Consider the following 20,880-nt stretch of genomic DNA (forward strand, 5'->3'; position numbering starts at 1 on the left):
ACCGTGGCAGGTTTAGTGGGTTTTGACACTCTTATGTAGGTGTCATAACCAGCCATAAAATAACACAATATGTCACAACAGGTATTAAATATGTGTCATGACAGTGTTATGACCGTATAATTAACAGGTTATGACACGTTATGTTAGCTGTTACGACATATTACGACATGGTTAATGCTACCGTTTTTTTGTTTGTTTTGTTTTTTTAATCACAAGAGGTTACATACAGTGTTTTGCCCAGACAATTCCCCAAACGGGTTCATTTAGTTCATTCATCTCTAATCCAAAGAAATTATATTATGCTGACATATTGCAGTATTTCTTATTATTGAAATTAGTTGTATTTGTGCATTTAACTATTCCAAGGCAAATACAAATGACACTCAATTTTCCTAGTGTCTACTAGAACCCTATGGGCTAAAAGTATTCACAAGCACTGTACTATTTAGGGAATAGGGTGTCATTTGGGACACAGGTGGTATGATATAAAATACCAATTAAACACTGCAGTGTTACCTGTGTGAACGATCCATCAGTTTGACATAAAGTGAATGACTGGGGGTACTTACCCTGTTACCCGGACTATATTATTCACCATTTTACAATTTAGACACAAAGTGAAAGACTTGTCATTCAAGTGTGCATGTGTGTGTGTGCGTGTGTGTGTGTGTGTGTCACACAAGGGATGGGAACCTGCCTGGCCTGGCTCACAATGGTGTATTTCTCTGTGTTGAGGGACTGTGGGAAAATCTCCTTCCCCTATTCAGGTCGACATTTTCCCCTCTTTTCATATAATGAGGGGAGAGAGACTAATGAAGGAAGGCAACAACAGAAAAAGAACAATTAACAGCAATAAGAAAGCAGTGAGTACTCAGAGCTGATCCACATAATGTCCTGGTGGAGGGGTTAATCATTTTAGGAAAGGGTTTAGAGACTAGCCTTTCACTTTAATTCATTTCTAGGGGGATTTTTCCTCTCCATGCAGCAGGAAGGGAACTGTAACACTTGACATCTTTTGACATGCTGAGCTGCGGTTGTATATTCCCACGCCGAGAGGAGCTAAAAAATTAAATGCTGCTCATTTCATTTGTCTGATTTACTGACTGACTGACTGCATGTGTATGATTGACTAACAACCTACTTCCCTTTAATATAAAAAATATAAAATAAGAATATGATTCTAAATTTGATTCTGTGCTCAGCAAATATCTTAGAAATTGTGCTGTAAAACAAACAATCATTGAAATAACATGAAACAATCTTTGCCCGAACCAGTTCAATTTAGGCTGCAATGTATTGTATGAATGGTGCTAAACAAATACAAGTTTATTATAATTATTATGAACTGGATAACTTCATGGCTATGATCAATTATTTGAGCTTTATTTAGAACAGGAATTTGGGGCATTTACAGATCTAAAGAGTTTGTGTTGGAGTAGGGAGGAGACAGTCATGGGGTGGTGGTGGAGGGTCTGAAGAGGGATTGAGGCTGCCTCTTGCTGCTCCACCATCAGCCACCTGCAGCACAGTAAAAAGCAGCTTATTTAGCCCATCTGTCTGGTCTCCACTAGCAGATGATCTTGACAGAGAAAGAGAAGAGACAGAAAAGGAGGGAGGGGGAGAGAGTGGCAGGAAAGGAGAGAGACAAGTGGAGTTGGTTTCTGAAATATTGTATTTTTGTTGGGGAATTTATGATATCCACTTTTTCCTGTTTCAATTTGAGAGCAACATTCAGTACACACCTATACTGGAGATGCCAGGGATATTTCTGACCTTCAGCTTCTTTCCGATGCTCAAAAGAAGTGCTAGTTATACTTAACCTATTAAAAACTAAATAATGTCATTTCCTGTGTCTGGACTCATGTTAAACAACTACAATTTTAAAAAGACAAACGCAATACAGTAACAGTATAAACTGTAAGTATTAATACCAGGCCCTATATTTCTTGCCTACCAGATGCTCATCATCGCGAGGTTTCTAAACATGCACTTGACTAATCAATGAGGGTGAACAAGCACTTAATGCAAACAGCTGTAAATATCCCAGAGTGAGCGTTTAATGCAAACTGCATAGCAGACAATCCATGATAGTATACCTCATTGTCTCGTGGAAAATGAAATGCATATATATATATATATATATATATATAGTATATCAAAAAATATATATTTGAAATCTTTTAATCATTTTATTTTTGCCTTTTCAAAAGAAGGACTGGACAGCACAAGTAAAATGTACACGAACTATGAACAGCAAACAGCCAGACAGGCGAAGCAGGTGCAGGTAATTAGCCTTTAGCTTTTACATTATTTAAACAAAATTAAACAATTAGAATGGCAACGAAAATGACATGATTAAAATGCATTAACAAGCTACATCTGCTAAACACTTGTATGTGACCAATAAAATGTTGATTTGATTTGATTTAATCTGCTGTTATTAAAGTTACTTAACTGTTGAGAGCATTAATAAGTAAACACAGAGTGATGATACTCGTCAGGCTTTTAAAGCTGTCAGTTATAGTTGTGTTCTTCTCCACCACCCATCAATCAGCAGTAGAGGATGTAGCTAACATCAGAGCCCAGACTGTTCCGGGTTCTTAATATAATAAAGATCCGGTTTCACATGCAGGTAGACGTTCAAGAGCCTGACTGACGCTCAGACTGACTTGTCCCCCTTTTTTGTTGAGTAAAGTTCTCTTACTTAATCTACTTATTTAGCCCATCTGTCTGGTCTCCACTAGCAGATGATCTACTTAATAAAATAGCTATGGCAGAGCAGGGTTGCAGTCAATTCCATTTCAATTTTGGCCATTTTGGAAGAAAAACTGTCAGACCAATGAGAAAAATTTGAGTTGATATTGGTATTTTAGTGGAAAATGTTACTGTTTTGACATGAAATTGACCCCAGCCCTGTGACAGTGCTAGGTAAACACAAGTCCCTATGCCTATTGCCTAAACAAGGGAAGAAGAATCAGGAGGGGGGAGAAAGAAGCCCCCTCTCACCGTCTCAGCTGTGACAGTAACCAGGGTCCTGGGGAGCCTAAAACGGGGATCAGGAGTGAAGTGCAGTGAATCGCAGGAGTGCTCCAATGACTCTGCAGGCAGACTTCCAGTGAGAGGGAGAGAGAGAGCATGTTGATGGTTATCTGGTTATTATATCCTCACAACTAAGAGCACTCCAGTCTGTCTGCCATAGATGGATATGTGATTATAAGGATATTGGATATTATTCATAGCTTAAATTATATTCAGTTGATGAAGAGATTGACAAATGCATAGACAAAGACATGTTTTTCGTTTTGACTCTAGTGGTAGCAAATAGCAATATCAACCATAATTTTCTGACATTTGAGGTATCAATTTTAAGAAAAAAAACAATGTTTTCATAGAGGAAAAAAATGCTTTTGAACTTGTTTTAGTATTGTGGAATTTCAATACAATCTGACAAATTTCTCTTTCTCACTGAGTCGTGGCCTTGCATAGCTTCTTACCAGCATACACCCCCCCCCCCCCACTCTCTCTCTCCAACTCCCCTCCCTGCCCCCACTTTGGGACGACTGCACCTGTCACCTGGGGGCCCCTGCCTGTCTGCCTCTGCTGCCTAGCCTCCACTACACTCAGGAACCATTTACATAACCTCATTTAGCAGTTCACAAATCAGGGCCATTAAGAGCAGCTACAGGAACCAAGGGTTCTAATTTAGCCTGCCTTTCACAGTGGGGAAATTGTGCGGCTCAGGCCTACAAATAAAGAGCCAGGGTCTTGGCTTTGATTGTTGATTGTGATGGTAAATGTACCGATGATTAGAACAGATTTTCCCTTTTATTGATTTTCTGGCAAATCGCAGCGTGGGATTGGTCCTAGTCCTGTGGTGGGGTGGGAGGGACTGGTAGGGGGGGAGGGGGGGGGGCGAGGTCAAGGAGCGCTAGTAAGGGGGGGTTATGTGCAGTAGGCTTTATTATTTGAACATTTATCAATGTCTCTTTTAGGATGAACTTCTATAAAGGTATGAAGAGACAAACGCAATTATTCACATCTACTGGCTATTTATCAAGCTTAACTATATCATAATTTTTTTTTTTTTAATGTTTACATCAATGTCAATGCATAACATAAATAAAAACCCAGGATTTGTTCATTCAAAACCTTCCGAAAAATAGTTAATAGAAAAAAACACCATATTTCAATGAAGTCATTATTCCTCAACCTTGTTCATATGCTTCACAAATGACCATGCAACCATGCATAGAAATCATGTGAAGGATTTACTTAAGCCTAAACTGCTTTTATTTTTCATTAATGTGACAGCAATAAACAAATCCAGTGTCAATGAATCGCACAAGTCAAGAGCTGTAAAATTATTTTCAATCAGCATTCAATTTGGCAAAGATGGGGGGGGGGGGGGGGGGTTCATAGAATAAGGGGCTTGAATGATTCAAATTTCTACTTGTTCACTGCCAAAACTGGAGGTGCCTGGCTACAGTGGTGGTTCGCTTTATGGGCCATTTTAAAGGGCCATTCTCAATTAGTCAACAAATCAAAACTTCTCTCAGTAGCCTATAGTGCCTAGACTTCACATATGTTTGCACTTCAAGCTGGAATATAGGGGGTGAGGTGGAGGCTCTGCATGCAAGAGATGTAACATAACATCAGCAAACCCACAGCTGGGATTATGTAAGAAAAACAACAGCAGAAATGGACACACCATGTGTATAGAATATAGTATATGACAACATTGGTTGGGTCAGGGGCATACCAATGGAGGCTGCTGAAGGGGGGATGGCTCATAAAAATGGCTAGAATGGCACAAATGGAATGGCATCAAACAAATGTCAACCATGTGTTTTATCTATTTGATACCATTCCACTAATTCCGCTCCAGCCATTACCACGAACCCATCCTCCCCAATTAAGGTGCCACTTCTGTGGGTCATACACAGTATAACGTTAAAATGTGTGTGTATGTGAGGTACGATTCACCAAAGTGTATGCCCCTGCCATGTCCAGCTTGATCAAGTTGCTCCAAATACCGATTGAGCTGTTTCACTTGAGGCTAATTTATGACAAGTGCACAGAGCAGGTTTGTGGGGGTGGGGATTTAGTAGAATGGTGCTTGAGAATGCTATAGCAACGGAGTCTAGGAGGTAGGCCTCTGGTACAACCACAGTAAAGTAGCTGCAGTAAATCATGGTAACAATAATAACACACTAAAAGATAATACAAAATATATATGATGTGTGTGTCAAATTCAGCCCTGTTTGATCAAAATAAAAGATCTTTAGTCACACCTGTTTCTTTCAAAGTTGATCAAAACATTATTTCTAAACAGAAAATCAAGAAAAACACATATTCAACATCTAGTTTTGTTTTACATTTGGTTGAGTTAACAACTAACGTGAATTCAACATGAAAAAAACATCATCACCCTGTAATTGGATTTAGATTTAAAAAGTTGGGTGAAAAAAAGTCAATAATTTCCTCACCTTGATGACTTTCTCCAAATCCAATCAGTTTTCCACGTTGATTCACGTTGGGGTTTTTTATATGAAGTGGAAACAACATTGATTCAACCAGCTTTTAGCCAGTGGGCTGTAATTGGTGGTACGTTACAGGCCGATGTTTTTAACTTTGTGATGTTGTTTAGAATCCACACATGTTTAAAGAGGAGGACTATAGTTTAAAAAGTACAATCTGTAAACCACATTTTGTGTCTTCAAGAGATTGTCAACGCATTGCCTACAAATCAGACTTTCCATCCTGGCATTCATGAATTCTTGCTAAAACGCTCTGTGGCGATAAACAACTGTTGTTTCTGTGTAGACCTAACGAAATTACATTTAATGAACAAGTAATTGCTAAAGATAGAATGGACGGTTTGAAAGCAAACAGCCTAATTGATTTGCATTTTCCATTTTTTTGCGCTCGGGCTCCGCCCTTCGAACCCCAACCGGCATTGTCTGTGAGCTTCTATTGATTTGTCTGTGTGTGTATCCCTCCGCATGTGTTTCCCCTCATTAACGGATAACGGGGTCCTGATTACTCCCATCCCCATGGTTAATGTTCCTTAATGTCTACTTTGTTCCCGTGTCATGTCGGAGGGCAGCGGGGATAATGAACGGGTGGGTGGGCCAGAATGGGCTTGTGTTGGATGTGGGGTATTAAGGAGGATCAGCAGTTAGGTTAGAATATCAGCACCTTTGAGACAGACTGGGGCGCAGCATGTGGCCTGAATGCCCCCCCCCCCAACCGTTTCCGTTTTGGCACAAAAATGACTTAAAATGATCTATAAATCAATAGAGAACATATGCCTTCACTGTGCACATCGTTGGCAGTATAATTAAAAAACAAAAACAAACAGTTATTTGAAAGAATAGCCTGATCGGAGTGCAGTCAATGTTACTTGGAACAAGTTTCTATGACCATGGGGTGTGAAGTATTAAAGGTAAGCCTATTGAACTTGTAAACTTTGTTTTATAGACATATTTAGCGCCTCCAAAAACACACAGAGCTCCAACTGTCTCCATACGCCTAGACCTAGGCTACCACCGATTTTCGTTCCTTCAGATTTGGCTTATTACTGACCATGAAACAAATGGTAGGTACAGTGTTCATTGCATTCAACTGCTGGGCGGGAAATAAAATACAAAGTAGAACTACCACGTTACATAGACCGAATTGCATGTTAGCTAATTGTTAATTTAAACGGCTCGCAGAGGCTAATTATGTCTACACAGCCAAGACTATTTATTTGCATGATGGACTAACGCCACCTGCCTCCGCGCGAGGAGGCCCGCTGCCAGGGCAAACTATATAATTACAGAACAGTGGTGGGGCAATTTTTGACTGGCGTGCCTTTTGTGTCGCATGAATTCGTCATAATGGCATATTTCATTAGGGGGCCAATGGCACCCCTCCCGATTGGTTCTAGAACAAAACGGACGTCTTCCAACGTCTCAACAGGTTCTAATGCTATAGCCTAGCCATCTTCACACCGACCACTCTCAGTATTTTTCATTAGGCTGCAGTTATTTTGCTTATTTTGGTGTGAGTTAAATAGACGTGCTTTGCCATTCTCAGCCCCGACCATTGAATTGGTCAAACATATACTTAGGGGGATTATTTTTAGTCTGAAATCATCATGCTGTCATGTCATAGTAATTCTGAGGTTATTAGGGAATAAGGTGTCTTGATTGGATTGCTTGTTATTTTGGCTTGTTATCAATAGGCTAGTTATTTTAGTAACCTTTTTACCTCGTTTTGTTCACCCCTTTTAAAACACTCCCTCCGTTGGGCACTGTGGTCTGGCTATAGCCTACTTGTGCCTGTCACTGTAAAACGTTTCCCTGTAAATTTACAGCATTATAATGGCAGCAGAGTTGCCAGCTAAATACTGTAACTCTGCTGACAGTATAATGCTGTAAATGTACAGTACAGCATGTTACCGTAATATGTTTTATCGTACCAATACTCTTACTGTAATGTTTTTTCTGCAATTGTAATGAATGGATGAATGAATGAAATTCATTGATGGGAGGCAGGGTTTGTATTTTACAGTAATTGCATGGGATTACAGCATATCAAATATATATATATATATGTATATGTGGTCTTTAATATCAATTGCACTTCTAGAGGCTTTAACAAAGGCTTCCAAACTTGCAGTGACTACAGGGAAAAACAGACCGAGGACATGGCAAATACTCAACCATTAAAGGTTTGCGTTTTGAGGTCACTCCAATATACATATTTAATGGTTAGGGGTACTACTACCACATATCAGTTAAATGTGTACAGCACTCCCACTCACTGGTGCCACAAATGTAGCCTCTTACAAAATATGTTAATGAGCCAGAAATAACAATACCATGCACCCACTACTGATCAAAAGATTTTTGGGCTTTCAAAATACAGTAGGGTACTGTATTATGTAGGGTGGAATTACAGTGCCATTTGGAATACAGTACTTATTTAGACCAACAATTCATTGGAATTTATATGGTACACTGATGTTTGTTTTATTGTATACCTGTAATACTGTAAAAAAAAAAAGAGAACATTTTTAACACCATCTATAGGGCTTGCAGAAAACTGCATTTAGGATATGTGGTATAAGGTTGCCATAATGCCTGCCAAATGGACAACTTATCAAGGCAAGTTGTAAAGTAGACTATGAGATAAAGAGGTGGCTTGGTTACATTTTGGCAAAAATGGCGTATATTTTTATTTTGACATATAAAAATGACATATAAAAATGAGATATTTAGCTGATAATAATTTCATTTAATAATTTCACCATGCCAGATGAGTGTTTTTGAACATTCTGCTTGATGCTAAATGTGTCATTGATCTCCCATGATATTTCGATATCCACGTTGGTCTAATGAGGATTTTAACGCATGTTTTCTGTTGTTGCTGTTCCATGTCAATAGGAGCAACTGTCAAAACAACTTTTCTCTAACTTCCCGTCTACTTCCGGTTGTAAATCACACAATGTTTTTGAATACGCACCAGGTTTATCATCAAATTCATGAAAACGTTGTCATTTAAGATATATGAAAAATTGATATTCTTATTCATGGATTAATTTACTTCAACCTGATGCCTTTCGATTAAAACAAATACAAATAAAATTACGTAATCGAAAATCTTAATGAAAGGCATCAACTAGAAATAAATTGATCCACGAATACGAATATAGTTTAACATATAATGAACAGGTTTTCATTAATTTTATGATATGCTTGAATCCCATTCAAAAACAGTACGGGACTTGAAACAGGAAGTAGGCGGGACTTTCATAGTGTATTGTTTAAATGAGGCGCAAAATTGCCCAGTGCATCTTGGTTGGGTCATTAATGCTGTATTAAAGCCGAATAACTCTTGTTTTCTCTGTTTGACTGTGGCAGGGGAGTGAGGGCATCCATTGCAACTCCTCTAAATACATTTATCCAGTTCACTAAACCCGTTGTGAAAGCAGACTGAAGCTCAGTAGGTGGCTTGCAATGTCCTCCAATTAAGTTCCATTATGTTAAACCCTTTGCCGTTTGAAATATAGCCGCAGCTATTTTAGTGGTGGATGGCGGGGTTCTTTTTTTCTGCGCCACGCGCGCAGGCAATCAGTCTATATTAAAAGGTGCACGAGGAAGAAAACAAAGTTTGTCAGTGAGACAGGAGAAAGAGACGATTACATGCCAAAGACCTCATGTTAACACAGTTAGTAATGGCTCGGTGGCTACGAAAGGACACCCACTGGTACAGTAGCCCACAAGGCAGCCTGGTCTCAGAGCAAAACATATTTTATGTTACATAGATCCCTGCCACTCCATTTTGTATGATATGTTAAGTTACATTACATTGGCCAACGAATGTAATAGCAGTCATACAATATAGTACGAATTGTAGGATGCATAGTAGCCTATGTTACGAATTCCAATTCGTATGATATGTTACGAATGTAAATTTGTACAAAATGTTATGAATTTGCAATACATATATGTTACGAATTCCAATGTGTTGTTGCTAACATTAGCTAGGTGGCTAATGCTAACGTTAGATAGGTCGTTAATGGTAGCTAGGCTAGGGGTTAGGGTTAGGGGTTATGGTTAAGGTAAAAATCGAATCAAATTTTATTGGTCGCATACACATATTTTGCTGATGTTACCCCAGGTGCAGTGAAATGCTTGCGTTTGTAGCTCCAACAGTGCAGTAATACCTAACAATACACACAAATCCCCAAAATAAAAAGAAAGGATTTAAGAAATATCAGGACAAGCAATATCAGGGTCCGGAATATAAATATATACAGTATCAGTCAAAAGTTTGGACAAACCTACTCATTCCAGGGTTTTTCATTATTTTTTTAAACTATTTTCTACATTGAAGAATAATGGTGGGGACATCAAAACTATGAAATAACACATATGGAATCAGGTAGTAACAAAAAAAGTGTTAAACAACAACAAATATTTTATATTTGAGATTCTTCAAAGTAGCCACCCTTTGCCTTGATGACAGCTTTGGAATTCTCGCAACCAGCTTCATGAGGTAGTCAACTGGAATGCATTTGAATTAACATGTGTGCCTTGTTAACAGTTAATTTGTGGAATTTCTTTCCTTCTTAATGCGTTTGAGCCAATCAGTTGTGTTGTGACAAGGTAGGGGTGGTATACAGAAGATAGCCCTATTTGATAAAAGACCAAGTTTATATTATGGCAAGAACAGCTCAAATATCCAAAGAGTAATGACAGTCCATCATTACTTTAAGACATGAAGGTCAGTCAATCCGGAAAATGTCAAGAACTTGAAAGTGTCTTCAATGCAGTTGCAAAAACCATCAAGCGCTATGATGAAACTGGCTCTCATGAGGACCGCCACAGGAAAGGAAAACCCAGAGTTATCTCTGCTGTAGAGGATAAGTTCATTAGAGTTACCAGCCTCAGAAATTGCAGCCCAAATAAATGCTACAGAGTTCAACTAACAGACACATCTCACCATCAACTGTTCAGGGGAGACTGTGTGAATCAGGCCTTCATGTTCAATTGCTGCAAAGAAACCACTACTAAAGGACACCAATAAGAAGAGGAGACTTGCTTGGGCCAAGAAACATGAGCAATGGTGATTAGACCGGTGGAAATCTGTCCTTTGGTCTGATGATTCCAAATTTGAGATTTTTGGTTCCAACCGCTGTGTCTTTGTGAGACGCAAAGTAGGCGAACGGATGATCTCCACGTGTGGTTCCCACCGTGAAGCATGGAGGAGGAGGTGTGATGGTGCTTTGCTGGTGACATTTTCTGTGATTCATTTAGAATTCAAGGCATACTTAATCAGCATGGCTACCACAGCATTCTGCAGCGATACGCCATCCCATCTGGTTTGCGCTTAGTGGGACTATCATTTGTTTTTCAACAGGACAATTATCCAACACACCTCCTGGCTGTGTAAGGGCTATTTGACCTGGTCTCCACAATCACCCGACCTCAACTCAAGAGATGTTTTGGGATGAGTTGGACCGCAGAGTGAAGGAAACACAACCAACAAGTGCTCAGCATATGTGGGAACTCCTTCAATACTGTTGGAAAAGCATTCCAAGTGAAGCTGGTTGAGAGAATGCCAAGAATGTGTAAAGCTGTCATCAAGGCAAAGGGTGGCTACTTTGAAGAATCTAAAATATATTTTGATTTGATTAACACTTTTTTGGTTACTACATGATTCCATATGTGTTATTTCATAGTTTTGATGTCTTCACTATCATTTTACAATGCAGAAAAATAGTTTTAAAAAAATGAATGAGTTGGTGTGTCCAAAATGTTAACTGGACCTGTATATATATGATGTTGTATATAGACATTATTGACAGTATATGAATAGAAAATGACTGTACAGCAGTAGTTATATAGGATGAGCCTTGAACAGAATACAGTATATAGATATGAAGTGGGTAAAACAGCATGTAAACCTTATTTAAATGACCAGTGTTCAATGACTATGTACATAAGGTAGCTGTCTCTAACGTGCAGGGTAGAGTACGGGGTAGTAATACTACTAATAGTGACCAAAGTTCAGGGCAGGGTACTGGGCTGAGGTTAGGGTTAGGAGTTAGGTTTAGGGGTTGAGTTCAGGGTTAGGAGAAAGGTTAGCTAACATGCTAAGTAGTTGCATGCTAAGCTAACATCCTAAGAAGTAGCTAAAAAGTACTAAGTAGTTGCAATTGACGTGGCATGAATTGTAGTAACATATAATATGTTTTACTCTGAGACCAGGCTGTACAATGCCATGCATGGCAACGCGCCTCCTGCCAGTTTGAGCAGGCTGACGCACCTCTTATTAATAAAAACATTCCCATACCTAACAGCCAGTTTATACTTAGACTATGTCATCAAATTCAATGCTATGCCAAAAGGATACTCCAAAATGAAACAAATGTAATAAAAATGACAAGCATACATTCCCCAAGCACCCCACCCCACTCTATACAACTTTAATGTCATTCCAATCTCAGCAGACCCCACCATGTGAGCCTCTTCAGAAGGATGATGTGGGATGGAAGAGGGGCCTAGTCCCACATGGCATGCTGCTTCTCAGCTGTCTCAGAGCAGACTTTAGGTTAGCTCAGCCGGACTGCCGGTCCACAGAGAAATGTGGCTAATTAGCGTATGTATCAATGAAAGCCTGTGATTGAGATTCTGCGCATGTCCACAGCCTCATTGACAGCCACGCCTGCCTGACCTGGACCTCGTGAAGAGCAGCAGTAGCTCGTGCCTGTTTGTAAAGCAAGTGATGTTGCTTTGCATTCGCAACGAACGAAAAATAAGTCCTATTTAACACTCTTGATGTTCACTATCAACGGAATACAACATCTTAAATGGTAATCAAAGCAACTTAAAATATTATTATTATAATAAAATAATATTAAATATAGTATCTCCTAATGTATGCTTATATAAAGGCTACTTTATTCCTGTTTTATTTAGAAGAGTATGTCCATGCAGGAAATCGAGTGCTCGGTTCCAACAATGACCCATGAAATCAGGGCCATTTCCCTGTACATTTTAATGGCCATTTGAAAATAAAACCATGAATTGTCAGTTTCGGGATAATGCATTTTCTAACCCATACAACAAAAAACGAAGACTTAACATTTCTCTTCTCCCTCCGCTCCTCGCCCATTCAGGATGCTGACTGATTGCAGCTAGAGTAGCCTAGACTATAGCCATTAAAATTATAATGTTCACAGAAGAAACAAAATGAAAAAAAGGTATAAAAATGCGTGTTTTTGTTCCTGTCAGAGGGGGGAAACTCTATTCAGCCGGGCTATAAAGGCGCTCTGCGATGCATTTCATTGCTGCAACAATTATGCTGAAAAGGTCAAGTACAGCATCTTGTATTCAGCTTTGCATGACAAGGGCCTTTCCCAATGGCACCCTATTCCCTACATAGTGCAATACTTTTGACAAGAACGCCATGGGCCCTGGTGAAAAGAAGTGCACTGTATAGGAAACAGGGTGCCATTTGGGACGTATTCAAGTTGTATTTCACTTCGCAATTGTCCCTCTGGTACGTTGTTCACACAATTGCTTCAAACACCAGATAAATGCAGGACAATTAAAGATTTTTTGCTACCAGTTTGACAATAAGATTTACCAGAGAGGTGGTGATTGCAGTTACCGTGTAATTGTCCTATTTGTCATGCACGGTAAGCAAGGAATGTTTGCTTGGTGTGATGTTCATTTAGAATAACTCTTAGCGAGGAGGCATGAATTAAGTCATTTTAACAAATCCTTCCTTATTCAGAATTACATTAAATGTATTGTGTAAAACTGTCTATCAGAATAGCAGACAAGCAGAGCAGAGCAGAGCTACAAAACCGTCTTCAACAGCATTGCATTCATCAATCATCAGTCTGTCCTCACAATAACTCAGAGGCACATTAATAGGCTTATTGTCTACATTATCTGTTTATCAGATCTGCATAAACCAGGGCTCTCCAACCCTGTTGATGGAGAGCTTACGGTCCTGGTTTTCACTCCATTCCTAATGTAGCACATCTGATTCTAATAATTAGCTGTTTGGTCAACTGAATCAGGTTAGTTAGAACTGGGGTTGGAGCAAAAACCTACTGGAGGATAGCTCCAGGAACAGGGTTGGAGCAAAAACCTACTGGAGGATAGCTCCAGGAACAGGGTTGGAGCAAAAACCTACTGGAGGATAGCTCCAGGAACAGGGTTGGAGCAAAAACCTACTGGAGGATAGCTCCAGGAACAGGGTTGGAGAGCCCTGGCCTAAACCCTGTAAGTGTCCACTAACCATTTTGCACATCGATTTCGAGCTGGTAAACAGTCAAATGTATTGACTTCAAAACACTGATTTGTCAGAAACCACATGAATCATTTGGATCAGACCAATGTTTCCTTGAGCCATGCAGACGCCTATAGTCTACCTACAAATATAGTTTTAGTAGATTGACTTCATGATTTACTATAGCAGTTTATGTTTTCAGAACAGCGCAATTTGCAGTAGACAGGATGTGCAGAATATTACATCCTAATGACAGTTGAGTAGATTCTTCTCTCTTTGGAGTGACATAAAATATGCTTAGATTTTAAGGAGAATTCTGAAGTAGGATTTTGTCTTCGTGGTTTTAATTAAATTAATGTTAATCATCACTGCACAGATATAGAAATACTTTAATGAGTATATACAGTACCTGTCAAAAGTTTGGACACCTACTCATTCAAGGGTTTTTCTTTAGCTTTACTATTTGCTACATTGTAGAATAATAGTAAAGTTATCAAAACTATGAAATAACACATATGGAATCATGTAGTAACCAAGAAAGTGTTAAACAAATCAAAATATATTTCATATTTTTGTTTCTTCAAAGTAGCCACCCTTTGCCTTGATAACAGCTTTGCACACTCTTGGCATTCTCTCAACCAGCTTCATGAGGAATGCTTTTCCAACATTCTTGAAGGAGTTCCCACAAATGCTGAAGTTTGGATAATATGATGTAGGCTAAAATGTTAAATTATTTGTACACTGGGCTAACAAAGAGTTCATGTAGGCTACATGAGTAAAAGGCTATACCAAAACGTATTTTTTGAAAAACGAGTAAGCTTATCATTTTTGTTTACATTGTCTTCAAAACAAACATTGTTCGGTGTTTAGCAAGACTCGTCATTAATCTCACAAATTATCTCATCAAATCTTTGATCTCTAAACAATCTAGGTAGACATCACCCAAGAAGTTGGGTGGCCGGTAGGGGGACCTGCACTCATCAGGGCCTACACCAACCAACTTTTTATTTACATCCTCCTACTGATTGATCTATGAGCCAGCTTGGATTTGGAGCTTTTAAAAGATATCTGATGTCAAATGCGTAAAAATATCAAGCTTTTGGCCAAATAGTATACGGCACTTTCCAGAATATGTGAAAAGGATGTTGGTTTGTTTTAAATGCCAGTTTGTTGAAGCTTTGTTTACCAAACCTCTTTCTGTTCAACTTTCCCTGATTGTAAATGCGTGTGAAAATGGTCAAAAGTTGTAACTCTTGACTTAATTATCGATTGAGGAGCAAAACTTTGATGCGTTGGGGGACAATTATGGTTTTCCACTCAGAAGTTAACCCCCCTTGATTAGCATTGGATGAATGTATCATAGGTCTACATCTTAGTCTGAAGTTAACCATTCTAACGTTCTCCCTCTTGTTACTCAACTCAAATATTCTCAACTGAGGTGGTCTTCTGGCTATAGTGCACTGACAATTTCGTAATACTGAGGTTACCACACAGGTCTTATAGTCTGGCTTAAATATAGTATTTCATTATATAGTGTTGCATTTTAAATGAGAGTAAATAAGGGAAACAAACCCTTAACTCAAATACACTACATGGCCAAAAGTATGCAGACACCTGCTAATCAAACATCTCATTCCAAAATAATGGCCATTAATATGGAGTTGGTCCCCCCTGTGCTGCTATAACAGCCTCCACTCTTCTGGGAAGGCTTTTCACTAGATGTTGGAACATCGTTGCAGGGACTTGCTTCCATTAACCCACAAGAGCATTAGTGAGATGTTGGGAGCGATTAGGCCTGGCTCGCAGTCGGCGTTCCAATTCATCCTAAAGGTGTTCGATGGGGTTGAGGTCAGGGCTCTGTGCAGGCCAGTCAAGTTCTTCCACACTGATCTCGACAAACCATTTCTGTATGGACCTTACTTCGTGCACAGGGGCATTGTCATGCTGAAACAGGAAAGGGCCTTCCCAAAACTTTTGCCATAAAGTTGGAAGCACCGAATCATCTAGAATGTCATTCTATGCTGTAGAGTTAAGATTTCCCTTCACTGGAACTAAGGGTCCTAGCCCGAACCATGAAAAACAGGCCCAAATCATTATTCCTCCACCAAACTTTACAGTTGGCACTATGCATTGGGGCAGGTAGCATCCGCCAAAACCAGATTCATCCGTCGGACTGCCAGAGGGTGAAGTGTGATTCATCACTCCAGAGAACGCGTTTCCACTGCTCCAGAGTCCAATGGCAGCGAGCTTTACACCACTCCAGACGACGCTTGGTATTGCGCATGGTGATCTTAGGCTTGTGTGCGGCTGCTCTGCCAAGGAAATCCCTTTCATGAAGCTTCAGATGAACAGTTGTTGTGATGACGTTGCTTCCAGGGGCAGTTTGGAACTCGGTAGTGAATGTTGCAACCGAGAACAGATAATTTTTACACGGTACGCGCTTAAGCAATTGGCGGTCCCATTCTTTGAGCTTGTGTGGCCTACCACTTTGCGGCTGAGCCGTTGTTGCTCCTAGAAGTTTCCACTTCACAATAACAGTATTTACAGTTGACTGGGGTAGCTCTAGCAAGGCATGCATTTGACAAACTGACTTGTTGGAACAGTGACGGTGCCACGTTGAAATTCACTGAGCTCTTCTGTAAGGCAATTCTACTGCCAATGTTTGGCTATGGAGATTGCATGGCTGTGTGCGCGATTTTATACAATTGTCAGCAACGGGTGTGACTGAAATAGCCGAATCCATTCATTTGAAGGCGTGTGTCCACATACTTTTGTATATTTAGTGTATGATTGCCTTGAGATTATGAACTAATTGCTTTTGGGTTGATGGAGATCTGGGGACGGTAAAGCCAGGAGGACTTGCCAGAGTTGTACAATGTGACCGTCTAAAGACGAGCCTTAAAGAGAGCGATGAGAGCACACACGCTTCCAACAAATAAGTCATTCTAAACAGCTACAAGCCCAACACAAAGACCACACACCGTGCTATAGATATGGTCATGTAAGCCTGAGCCTCTCGGGGCTCTTCCTGAACAAAACAAAAGCACACAAACAAATACCTAATAGAACGCTGTTCTGTTCTATCTGATGCTGCTGAAAAGATGTCGCTTGAAAATGTCCCGAATTGTCACTAAGTTAACGTTTTAGGTAAATGGTAGGGCTTTAGGACTATAGTAACAGATCACAATAAGAGCGACAGAGGATTCAATCTCTTTGTAAATTAAAGATGTTAAAGAAATGTGGGGGTTTACCTTTTATTGGGCTATAATCATAAATCCGTTTAAGTATTTGTGGAAGATTCAGACTTCCCTTTAAATGAACAGTGCAAAATCTCAGCCAATTTAATTTCCATTCCGGGATCGGTGACAATTGTGTCAAATAATGTGTAAGAGTGTTCCAGTGTGATCACTGAATAGAAGCTCTATCAAATAATGTATTGAAATGGACAATACATTGGCATGTATTTACACAATACCATTATGACCAATCAAGTATTGATAGCCTACAATGCTAAGTAACCTACATAATCAAATTATTGGTAAATGGATGGGTTGTAAAAAAGCAAACTTCATTCGTTTGCAGAAAACCACCAGTTCTCCTTGTACCCATTTCGCAGGTATAGGCTAAAACGGCAGGTGTGTTGAAAATGCATCTCATGTGCTTTATATTTTCCTGGCAGGCAGCCACAGCCAGCCACTGCACAAAGATGAGAGCGCTTGTAGGTAGGTAGCCTATTGGGGAAGGACAATTCTGGGGGCTAGAGGTTGCAAGATATAATATCAAACATCACATGCAGAACAAATAGGCACTGCAGAAGCTGAACAATATCGTTTATATAGAGAATAATCGACGAAAAGCTCTATTGATTGATTTAATGACTCTTATAAATGAAAAGTAGAGAGCCATTACAATCAGTGCCTCTTTAAAATCCACGCACACTGCTGTGCTATATGGAGCAAAGTCTCCACAGTAAACTGGACGTCTGGTGTACTGCTAATTGCGTTGCCCATTTCTGAATTTCGATTCGTATTTCAGTCTTAGTCTAAAACAATGCTTATTCAAAACGATATTTAGTGAGATAAAGTGAACGGTGTTGATTGGTTAAGATTTAAATGACATGCAATCACGTCTGTAACTGAGCCAATAGATAGATACCAGCGACCTGTGGTTACAGACAGGGCAACGTCACTGCACCTATGCCATAATGGTACAGCTGTTGTAATGGGACGCTACAATTCACCTCCCCTCGATGAAAGCTCGCGCTCAAAAAATAAAATAAAAATGGCGCCCAAGGGCGTGCTTCCATCAATGGCTTGCCATACTAACCCCGCGCTGCAATGTAGCCAGGGTAGGGACGGCACACAACCACCTGGGCCCCTAAAGTCAAAATCAATAAGCTATATTGAAAGTCAATTTTTTTTTTCATGAACAATTGCACAAAATAATTTGAGATAACCATACACAATCTGAAAATATTAGGTTTAATATTCCGTTTAGGTCAAATGCACAGTATATGAACATGGAGCCTTGGACTAAATTTCTGTCACATATGTTTATAGCATAAATATGCGAAATATCATAACGTAAATATAATGTCTAAAGTGGGCCTAATGCATAAAATAAAAAGCACGACTCTTGTGTAGCCGTTTGCGTCATATTCGTGCTGAAATAATGACAGTATTTAGGGGCCCGGTGCAGTTAAGACTAAAGTATTTTGACATAGCCCTTTTGGTTGTTGTTCAATAGCTTATATTTTGCAGACTTAGGAAGGAGCACGTATGGCTATTCATAAAGACCACAAAATATTTGCAATTCCCATAATATCACAATAACATAATAATAATAAATATTATTATAATATAATTATTAAAATAATATATAACAAGATACACTGAGTATAGCAAACATTAGGAACACCTTCCTAATATTAAGTTGCCCCCCCTTTTGCCCTCAGAACAATTCAGTTCGTCGGGGCATGGACAAGGTGTGGAAAGCGTTCCACAGGGACGCTGGTCTATGTTGACTCCAATGCTTCCCACAGTTGTGTCAAGTCAGCTGGATGTCATTTGGGTGGTGGATCATTCTTGATACACACGGGAAACTGTTAAGAGTGAAAAACCGAGCAGCGTTGCAGTTCTTGACACAAACCGGTGCGCCTGGAACCTACTACCATACCCCGTTCAAAGGCACTTAAATATTTTGTCTTGCCCATATATCCTCTGAATGGCACACATACATAATCCATGTCTCAATTGTGTCAAGGCTTAAAAATCCTTCTTTAACCTGTCTCCTCCCCTTCATCTACACTGATTGATGTGGATTTAACAAGTGACATCAATAAGGGATCATAACATTCATCATAACTATGTCATGGAAAGAGCAGGTGTTCTTAATGTTTTGTATACTCAGTGTATAATATCAAAATAGTTGCAAGTCCTTTACATTACAACTAAATTACAAGAACACAGAGCTCGTCCCACACAATGGGCCTATGGGTCCGTCTCACACAATGGACCTATGGGTCCGTCTCACACAATGGGCCTATGGGTCCGTCCCACACAATGGGCCTATGGGTCCGTCTCACACAATGGACCTATGGGTCCGTCTCACACAATGGGCCTATGGGTCCGTCCCACACAATGGGCCTATGGGTCCGTCTCACACAATGGGCCTATGGGTCCGTCCCACACAATGGGCCTATGGGTCCGTCCCACACAATGGACCTATGGGTCCGTCTCACACAATGGACCTATGGGTCCGTCTCACACAATTCATTTGAAATGTACCATTTATATGTTAAAACATTCTCGAATCAATTAAAAACCACAAAATCTCTTCTCCACCGCATGCAAATGATACCTTGACGAGCCAGGGCCAACTGCATTAACATCCTCAATCAAAATAATATCTTATTTGATAGGCCTACATTGAAGACGCCGTCCCACGTGATATAAGTAAATTACATTAAACTTCTAAAATGAAAGACTGCAGGCTATGTCATAGAATTTAGATTCGTGTCACTCTTCTACAACATGTCTATGTTCAAGTTTGCAATAAAATAATATTTGTACTTAAATAGGCTGTAAAAGAAATGGTGACCAAGACGTAGCCTATAAACTATGGATTTAGAACAATGGAGTAAAATTGTTAGGGCCTATCCAAAGTTTGTGTGCAAAGATAGTTAAAATCAACTTATCAATACGTAAACAGGGGATGCTGGTGGGTAGCCTACGCTATTTTCCTTTCAATCCCAGTTGATTTATCGATTATTGATAAACGTAGGCTTAAATCAAATAAAATGTTATTTGTCACATGCGCCGAATACAACAGGTGTAGACCTTACAATGTAATGCTTACCTCTGATAAGAGAAGATGATTTGTCTTGCGAAGTTATTTGAGAAGAATACTGTTGTTTGGCAAGGGATTTGGTCGGTAAGACGTTCTTTTAGTCAGCGCGTGTTTGATCTCCAGTGTTAAAAAGAACGCTTCGAGAGCTCACCTAAATGACTCACCCAAACCAGAAACCGGCAGAGAACGTAAGAACGCTAGGAACCTGAGGGACGCCGAGTGCACACAAAGACCTGGCCTGAGTTTACCCAGCGTGATCCAAGTGAGATAGTGTGTACACAATACACGATTTGTGAGGCGCCGCGTTTTGTAGGAACGGCCACCGAGTACCACGAACCACATCTACTAACAACCGTTGATTGTAGCTATATTAAACGTGACCAAAGAGCCTGGAATTGGGGTTAAGCTCTTTCAGGCAAAAGTTAGCATTAGGCCAATAGCAATTTAGGCTACCTACATAGCAACACTTAGTAACAACGATTTCGATCACACCTGGTCAAAACCAGGTTTTCATTAGTCATGCATTGCTTAAAATCCATGATTGTGTGCAGTTAACATAATAAGACAGCAAAAACTAATTTCGGTCTAAATTCAGACCTACTGAATTGACAAGCTAAAGTGGACTAGAGACAATATCATGCATTATTATAATTATAATCATCATCTTCATTATTATGACTACTACAATAATAATAATAATGATTATTATAATATGAATTTTTTACAGGTAAAGGC

General features: G+C 39.6%; 1 long non-coding RNA gene across 1 annotated transcript; it reads right to left on the bottom strand.

The window, feature by feature from the left end:
* Nucleotides 1-1,364: 1,364 nt before the first annotated feature.
* On the bottom strand, nt 1,365-20,674 carry LOC115162021 (uncharacterized). Its single transcript, XR_003869471.1, has 2 exons — nt 20,155-20,674; nt 1,365-1,579 (listed from the first exon to the last, which is right to left on the bottom strand). It is a non-coding gene; the product is annotated as an uncharacterized LOC115162021 (long non-coding RNA).
* Between the last annotated feature and the right edge of the window lie 206 nt (nt 20,675-20,880).

This window comes from Salmo trutta, chromosome 25 (genome assembly GCF_901001165.1).
Source record: "Salmo trutta chromosome 25, fSalTru1.1, whole genome shotgun sequence".
In the NCBI taxonomy this organism is placed as follows: Eukaryota; Metazoa; Chordata; class Actinopteri; order Salmoniformes; family Salmonidae; genus Salmo; species Salmo trutta.